This window comes from Musca autumnalis, unplaced genomic scaffold, assembly GCF_047663935.1.
Source record: "Musca autumnalis isolate F117 unplaced genomic scaffold, ASM4766393v1 scaffold_5, whole genome shotgun sequence".
Classification (NCBI taxonomy): domain Eukaryota; kingdom Metazoa; phylum Arthropoda; class Insecta; order Diptera; family Muscidae; genus Musca; species Musca autumnalis.
Genome location: NW_027412088.1, coordinates 23683144 through 23691918, shown reverse-complemented (window position 1 = coordinate 23691918; position 8775 = coordinate 23683144). Strand labels below are relative to the sequence as shown.

Sequence of the window (8775 nt, the reverse complement as noted above, 5' to 3'; positions counted from 1 at the left end):
AATGTTCACACTTAAATTTTTTTGTTCAACTCACTTTGATTTCGGTAGTGAGAAATTTCAGCAGAAATTTGCCTCTTTTTCTCACTTTTTTTACATTTGTAATAGCTAATTTTTTCACGAACGTGAGTTTTGCTCACCCTCTTGTTGTTTATAATAAGGGAACAGTGAGAACATAACATCACTCACGGCGATATGATGTTTATAATAGGGGAGGAGGCGAGAAAGAGAAAACTCACGGTGAGAGGCCGTTCATAATTGGGCTGTTTATGAGCAGCAGAGAATTTGACATTAAATTAATTTCAAGTAGAAAAAAATAAATGAAACACTACTGTGTACTCTAACAAATGTTTTAGCCAACGACACGAATTGAATAGTCACTTTCAACCATTGTCTGGCGTCGTTGGTTGGCTTGTGGTCGTCGTTGTCGTCGTGAACGTTGTTATAGTGAGTAAATAATTTGTAAATTTTCTTTTGTTAGTTGTTCTACTGCCTGAGATGTTGTTAACAAATTGTAGTTTTGAGTGTTAGAATATTGGTATTTTTTTGCACTTGTTATTGAAGCAAACCAATAACAACACACATATTCGATTTTTTACACTAAGCCAAAAAAAGGGGTAGAATTAGACAACAACAAGTAAAATATCTAGAATCAGTTAGAAATACCCACAGCCTATGAGAAATTCAGCGGATTTCAACTGTCAACTCCGTTGCATATACGTCAAACGATCCGAGAAGTGACCTTTGGATTTAACCGAAAAATTGTTGAACTTTTGTGTGGAAGAAGGAATAGACTGATGTAATTCCTCGAACCTGGTCTGAATTTGGGAGAAATATTTTGATGCGCAACGATTGGACGATGTCAGATACTCCTACTCTATAACTGAATGCATCCTGGCCATTGGGATTGTTGGTGACCGTAAGTGTTTTTAGAGCTATCATATCATTACCTCAGGAAGTATGGACTGAATCAGGAAAAAAGATAAAAAAAAAAATATTTCGATGTGCAACTCCGGACTATGCCGAGAGTTAACGTGCAAACCAGCCACTCTCGTTAATGGTCTTACGTGTATTTAGAGCTATCGTTCCGTCATCTCAGAAAGTATGGACTTGCGCACGAAAAAAATATCGTTGCATTTAGAACAGCGGTCGGCAACATGCAACGTGATGGAGCAAGTTGAATGTAGGGGCCGGATTTGATTTTTTTCCACAAAAAGTTTACAAAAATTAAGTTTTTAGGTAAATAGCCGGCCATCGGCCGTGGATTTGAGACTTTCTCCTATGGACAGATAGGCGAACAAAATTTGTTCTAAAAAAATTTCTTCTCCGAAAAGCATGCATTTTTCGGGACTTTCGAAGCCTATATCTCGGGAAATATGGAATTCGCAGACATAATATATATATATTGGCGTAACAGCATACAGAGAACTATGTGTTCAAAATTTCAGAATTTTCTGAGTCCGGTCACTACAGTCATCTTATGTCTGTGTGATGTACCCGAAGGTGTGACCGACATATGTAGTTCAGTTCGAACTTGATTTGAGTTTACAGAAAATAATAATATTTGTCAAGTTTCGGTAAGTTACCGTGCTCATCAATCATTTTTGACGTTGCCGGCAGAAGTTTTCGGACCGATTTTCGGTATTTTGAGGATTTTAGCTAAAATTTTCAACCAAATTATGGGGGTTATCATGAATGAAATTTCCCCGTGAGTTTCATCTTTCCGCCGTTGCAACTTAAGGGAGAAAGTGAAAAAATTCACGTGGAATTGCCGTTCATGATAATCCCCTATGTGCAATTTGGCATTTGAGGTTCCTAGCGGTCACAACACCTCTCCACCAAAAAATTGTCAACATATATCCAGGTTTTGGTATAGCCTCCATATAACGTTACCTTCCGATTTTCGGCATTTTGAGGATTTTAGCTAAATTTTTTGATGGAACTACATGTAATTCCAGTGGTCACAAAACATCTCCACCAAAGATTGTTAACATAGGTTCATGTTTTGATGTAGCCCCCATATATCGGTACCTCCGATTTTCGGTATTTTGAGGATTTCAGCTACAATATTTAACCGAACTACCTGTAAGATGACGTTTGAGTTTCCCAGCGGTCAAGCCCGCCCCCCCCCCCCCCCCCCAAATATAACGGTACCTTCCGATTTTCGGTATTTTGAGAATTTCAGTTACAATATTTAACCGAACTACCTGTAAGATGACGCTTGAGCTTCCCACTGCTCGCAGCATCTCTCCACTAAAAATTGTCAAAATAGGTCCATGATTTGGTATTGCCTCCGGATTTTCGGTATTTTTAGGATTTTAGTTACATTTTTTACCGAACTACCTCTCACTTAACATTTGAGGTTCCCAGTGGTCATAAAACATCTCCACCAAAAATTGTTAACGTAGGTCCATGTTTTGGTCTAGTTCCCATACAACGGCACCTTACGATTTTCGGTAGCTTGGGGATATTAGCTACAATATTTAACTGAAATACCTGTAGTTTGAGTTTCTTAGTTGCCACTAAAAATGTTTTGGTATATCCCCCATGTAACGGTACCCTCTGATTTTAGGTGTTTTTACCATCTGTAATTAAAAATTTGCGGTTCCCTGTGGTCACACAATGTCTCTATTAAAAATTGTCATCATAGGTCCATGTTTTGTTATAATAATAATGATGATAATAATAATTATAATAATAATGATAATAATAATGATAATAATAACAATAATAAAAATAAGAATAATAATAATGATAATAATAATGATAATATTTTTTTTGCGGCAGAGGTGGGGAAATGCTTTATGCATTCACTTTGACCGTCGCTCAACGTGGTATGTCGGACTCGGTCTTCATACCGACTAAAACCCCACCTCTTCACCTCTGGGAGCTGCATCCACATCGGCACCGCTTTCGCATTACTTCGAGGTGGCTCCCAGGTCGTAAGGACCTTCTTCTCCAATTTGCTTGCGTCCAAGCTCCGCTGTATTTCCCACTTCAGTTTGTAGTATTAGCGTTGTCCAGATCTATTTTTTTTGGTTCTCCACAGTAACTCACAGTATCTTGCAACGGCGATCCAGTTTTCGTTGCTAATCAGCATTTTGACCAACGGCTGCATGCGAAGAATGTGTGCTCCGCGTCATTTACGGTATCTTCTTCTTCGTAGAGATAGAAGGGGGATTTGCATTTTCCTTGTCTAAACAAGTACTTCCGGAAATACCCATGTCCGGTGAGCATCTGCGTCAAATAGTAGTTGACATCCCCATGTTTTCTATCCACCCAGGATTTGATATTTGGGATAAGCTTCGCCGTCCATCAGCTGCAAGTCTCTCTGTTCCACATTGTTTGCCATTTTATAAACGTTTAATCTTTTATTTCGGAAATTTCTGTTCCTGTTGCGTGTTGGGAACGCCTCATTTCATATAATTTCATCCGTTGTTCCGCCATTAAATCTATAGGTATCATACCTGCTATGATTTGTACAGCTGGTCCCGAAACTGTGCGGTATGCAGATGCAACTCGCATTGCCGCCGTTCTTTGTACTGCTAACAATTTTTTCGCTCTGCATTTAGTAGAAATGCTCGGAGCCCAGACTTCACACCCATAAAGCAAAATGCTATTGCAGATCTCCATTAAAAGTTTCCTTTTGTGTGGGAGTGGCTCTCCAATGTTGGCCATCAATCTACTCAGTTGTCCCGTGATTGCAGAAGCTTTTTCACCTGCCCGGATTATCTGCGGCGTGAACGTCAGTTTTGTATTGAGTTGTATCCCAAGATAGGTAACAAATTTCTGCGTGCGTATAACGAAATTGTTTACCCGCATATCGATTTCTGCTGGGATATGTTTTCTGGACAATAATACCAGCTCGGTTTTGTGTGTAACTAGTTCCAACGCATGTGCCACTAGCCAAGCTCTGGTTCGGAGCATTACTTGTGTCAGTTTATGCTGAGCATCTTCGTATTTCTGGTCTGAATTACAGCTGCTACGTCATCTGCGTACTCCACTAAGAACGTGTTATAGGGCATATCTATTTCTAGAATTTCATTGTAGCTAATGTTCCAGACCTATCTGGGACCTAGGATGGAACCCTGTGCGGCATCTGATGTAATATGTTTCTGCTTTGTACCTTAGCTTGTATTATACATCAGTACCCTTTCGCTTAGATAACTACTGACTATCTTCAGAATGTACGCAGGGACTTGGAATATGGTCTTCATGGCATGTAGCACGTCTATCCACCTTAGGCTTTTGAATGCATTCTTTACGTCGAGAGCGGCAAGTAGAATTACCGGTCTGCTAATGTTGTTGAGCGGCGGAGAACACATCGACGTTCTCTCCTATAGCCCCAACTGTCGATTTTCCAGGTCTGAAAACATATTGCCTCTTCGATAGGCCACCTTTCGAGTGTATGGCATGTTCTACTCTTGGCTTTAGAAGTCTTTCGTAAAGTTTTCCGGCTGTGTTGAGCATACACAATGGTCTGTATGATGAGGGAGCAGTTGGATCTCCTTTACTTACTTACTTACTTAGCTGGCCCATTACAGAACATGTGTTCTATAGGCCGAACTAAGAAGAGATCTCCATTCCTCTCTATTTGTTGCTTTGCACTCTGGAATACCGCGCCTTTTCATCTCATCATCCACTTGTTTGCGCCATCTATTCCTTGGCCTGCCAATTCTGCGTGCACCGCCATGTGGCATGTATTCATACGCCTTTTTAGCGGGTTCATCATCGCTCATTCTTATGATATGGCCTAGCCAACGCAATCGCTGCATCTCGATACGTTTGACTATACTGATGTCGCTGTATAGGAGATACAGCTCGTGGTTCATGCGACGTCGATATTCACCGTCAACGCAGATTGATCCGTAGATCTTTCGAAGAATTTTTCTCTCAAACACACCAAGCACTGCCATGTCTGCTTGCGCAAGTACCCAGGCTTCGGAGCCATACATCAGCACGGGTAGTATCAGTGTTTTGTAGAGCGTTATTTTTGTTTGACGAGATGTGGCTTTGTTTTTAAACTGCTTATTTAAACCAAAGTAGCATCTGTTGGCCAATACAATTCTTCTTTTTATTTCACAACTGATGTCGTTTGTTGTGTTTACGGAGGTGCCGAGGTATACGAAGTCTTTTACTAACTCAAAATTATAGGAACCAACTTCAACAGTTGGTCCGATCTCAATGGACGCATTGCGCGTCGACACCATCAACTTGGTCTTCTCATCGTTTACCGCCAGACCCACCTTAGCAGATTCTCCTTCGACCTTTATAAAGGTATCAGTTACTTCTTTTACTGATCGGCCCATGATGTCTATATCATCAGCATAAGCAAGTAACATGTGACTATTGGTGTAGATTGTGCCACTTCTTTTGACGTTTGCCTCTCGTATAACCTTTTCTAGCAGGATGTTGAAGAGGTCACACGAAAGGCTGTTTCCTTGTCTGAAACCTCTTTTGGTACCAAACTCTTCGGAGAGGTTCTTTCCTATTTTAACTGAGGACCTCGTGTCAGTTAAAGTCATTTTGCAAAGCCGGATGAGCTTTGCGGGGATACCATATTCAGACATGGCTTGGAATACCTTGGAACGCAGCGGGCTGTCGAAGGCTGCTTTATAATCGACAAAAAGGTGGTAGGTGTCGATCTGCATCTCTTGGGTCTTCTCCAGGATTTGACGCAGGGTAAATATCTGGTCAATGGTGGACTTGCCAGGTCTAAAGCCGCATTGGTATGGTCCAATTATCTCCTTTAACTTTGCTAATAAGAACCAGTTGTTGCTCTTTCCACGATGATGGAAAGATTCCCTCTAGCAAACAACGGTTATACATCTTCAGCAGTATTTCTGGTCGTGCTTCGGCAATCTCTTTAACAACTTCTGCTTGGACTCCGTCAGGTCCAGGAGCCTTATTATTTTTCAATTGTCTAGCTGCTGTTTTTAGTTCCTCTGCCGTAAACATTGAGGGAGTGGTTATTGGTTCGCTTATAGGGCTTTCTCTTCTAATTTCGTGTGTGGGGAACAATGTGTTTACAATATTTTCCATTGTTGCATCATCTATTTCGTTCGCAGTGGTTTAAGCTCCCAATTTCTTCATAACGATTTTATATCCTAGTCCAAATGGATCCCGGTTTACATCTTCTCTCAGTTCTTCCCATTTACGTTTTTTGCTTTCTTGCACAGCAAGTTGGAGGGCTTTTTTCGCTTCTTTGTATTCAGCATGCTCTGTTATTGCTGGACCTCTACGTTTTGCTCTACTGAACTTCCTCCTCCTTTTGAGACAGTCACGTCTTAATTCAGCAACTTGGTTGTTCCACCAATACAGTGGTTTCTTCCCAGGACCCATATCTTTCAGTTTTGGCATAGATTTATCACATCCGTTGATTATGGTCGCCATGGTTTTCTTCACCAGTTCCGAAGCACTTTCCTCTGGTTGACTTTGTCTGTCCATTTCTGTGATTAGAGCTGTTCTATCTAGCTTCTTAGGATTAAATTTTCGGGTGCCTTCTCTCCTTTTTTGTGTAGTGGTTCCTCTGTCTGGTTGTAGGGAGTAAGAGATGTATTGGTGGTCGCTAGCCGTGTATATCTCTAATACTTTCCAGTCTATGATTCTACTAGCGATATTTTCCGATACCATGGTAATAGCAGGTATTGTGCCATTACAGCCCGGTCGCCTAAATGTTGGTACACATCCTATATTTGCGACTGTCAGTCCTATTCAGGCTGTCATTTCCAAATTTGTTCTTCCTCTTGTATTCGTTTCTTGTGAGCCCCATTCTACTGCTCGAGAGATGGAGTCACCGGCTATTATAATATTACCAACGATGTTTCTACTTTCAATTTCTATTTTATTAAGCTTCGACTGGAGTTCAACCATCAAGTCGCTAGGGGTAAGATAGCAACTCATGACTGTGAAGGTGTGAACAGAATGAAATACGCCGCTTTTTTAACGCTCAGTTTCATGTAAAAGATTAAAGGCCAAGTACTACCTAATTAAAACGTTTCCTAGTTCATTTAAATCAGGTAGTACTTGGGCCTTTAGTCTTTTACATGAAACTGAGTGTGAAAAAGCGGCGTATTTCATTGTGTTTCTGACGTCAGTGAATTGAATCCACACGTAACCATTTCCTTTTCCTTCTTTGCTAGGTTTCTTGCTTCTCCTGTCTGGAATCCATATTGCAGCTGTTTTTGACTCGTCCTCAAACCACAGTCCACTTGTTTTTGATGAGTAGTGTTCACTGATAATCATGACTTCTGCTTCTTGTGCGTGTACTATCTGTGGTAATATAGCATCAGCAACTTTTCCTCTATACATGTTAAGTTGTAAGAATTTCATATCGGTTGCTTTTTTGAAAAGCAGCTTTTGGATCCAGGCTTTGGCGTTTTCTTCTTCAGCACAAATACAACATCTGATCTGGGTTTTGCATTCCTTAAGTTTATGCCCTTGTTCTCCACAACGGATGCATAAACCATGCCTTTTCTTTCTGGTCCGTTACATTATGCCCGGCACCAAAACATTTATAGCAGCGTCTAATATCTTCCTTGTACTTGACTTTGCTGTCCGTCATACCAACTTTTAGGAGTCTTGTTCCTAAGATCTTCTTTACGCCATGTACAGGTATCGTTACGAAGGCTCGTCTCTGTTCCCGATAGTTTGGAGCTGTTAGGTGTACCGTAATATCAGTAACTGCTATTTTTGTTGTGTTATGTACTGCGAGTTGTACTTCTTCTGGTGTGGCCAAAGCGTCAAGATCTTGTGTTTCGACCGTAGCCTTGGACTTTCTTTCCTTTACAGTGGCTGAGTCCTTCAGATAATCTTTTATGGCATCGCAGAATTTGCCTCGCTCTCCACCTCTTCCCATAATCAACAGAATTGCTGCTGTTTTGCTTATTGATCGTATGGCTACGTCTGCTTCTTCAGGTCTGACCTGCCAACATTACTGAGGGGAATTTTGGCACTGTTGTAAATTTTGATGTAGACTGGCCGGGCAATCGAACCGACGTCCTTCAGCGTCCAATGCGAGTGTGCATACCATTTCACCACGGTGGTACCCATGTTTTGTTATAGCCTCCATATAAAAGTGCCGCCAGTTTGAAGACATTTTCAGATACATTTGCTAACCTTATTTAGGCATTTGGGGTATCCGTGGTCACAAAATAATTATTCCATTTTATTTCAGAAAATTTTACGGTGGCCCGCCCAAACTTAACTTTATTTTAACTTGTTAAACTTTCGGGTCATTATCTCACGTAGTACGGACTTTGTTTACTCTCATTTAAGACAACTAAATTTTTCCCTGTGTATTAACATCCGAAGCGCACAACACCGAGAGAGGCATGCCACGATGATATACTTCACATAAGAAGGGAGGCACCACTTTTATTTGTGGCAAAAAAATTCACGACTGCAGTTGCACAATTCTCGCCAATTCGATATGTTTAGGTGAACGAACAACAACATATTTCACATTTGCAAGACTGCCGAGAGCGAGAGAAAGCAGTTGATTAGATTTAATCAAAATTATACCCCCAAAATATATTGGGTCCGTAGCGCTTAAGTTCTTTTAAGTTGCACACATGTGAAGGACGGTCGCTTGCTTTGAAATCGGTCAAACGCGCAACGACGAAGAACAATTCTTGTGAGGCGGAAATAAAAATCCTTTTGGAACGAAACGAAAGTGGGTCTTTCACGACGGTATCGGTTGTGGAGAAAAATAGAATAATCAATAACAAGCAATATTTAAAATAAAACATAAAAACTTATAGCTGGGGTAAGGAAATT

The 8775-nt window shown here is 40.8% G+C and overlaps 1 protein-coding gene across 2 annotated transcripts in view; it reads left to right on the top strand.

The window, feature by feature from the left end:
• The first annotated feature begins 300 nt into the window (after window positions 1-300).
• Gpo1 (glycerophosphate oxidase 1) overlaps window positions 301-8775 on the top strand; it is a 37117-nt gene continuing 28642 nt past the window's right edge. The window contains exon 1 of one of the 2 annotated variants that reach the window (XM_073991362.1): window positions 301-444. The gene's annotated coding sequence lies outside the window, so the exon portion shown is untranslated. Of the gene's footprint in view, window positions 445-8335; window positions 8765-8775 lie in introns of those variants that run through there. The other variant, XM_073991360.1, reaches the window with a different exon arrangement.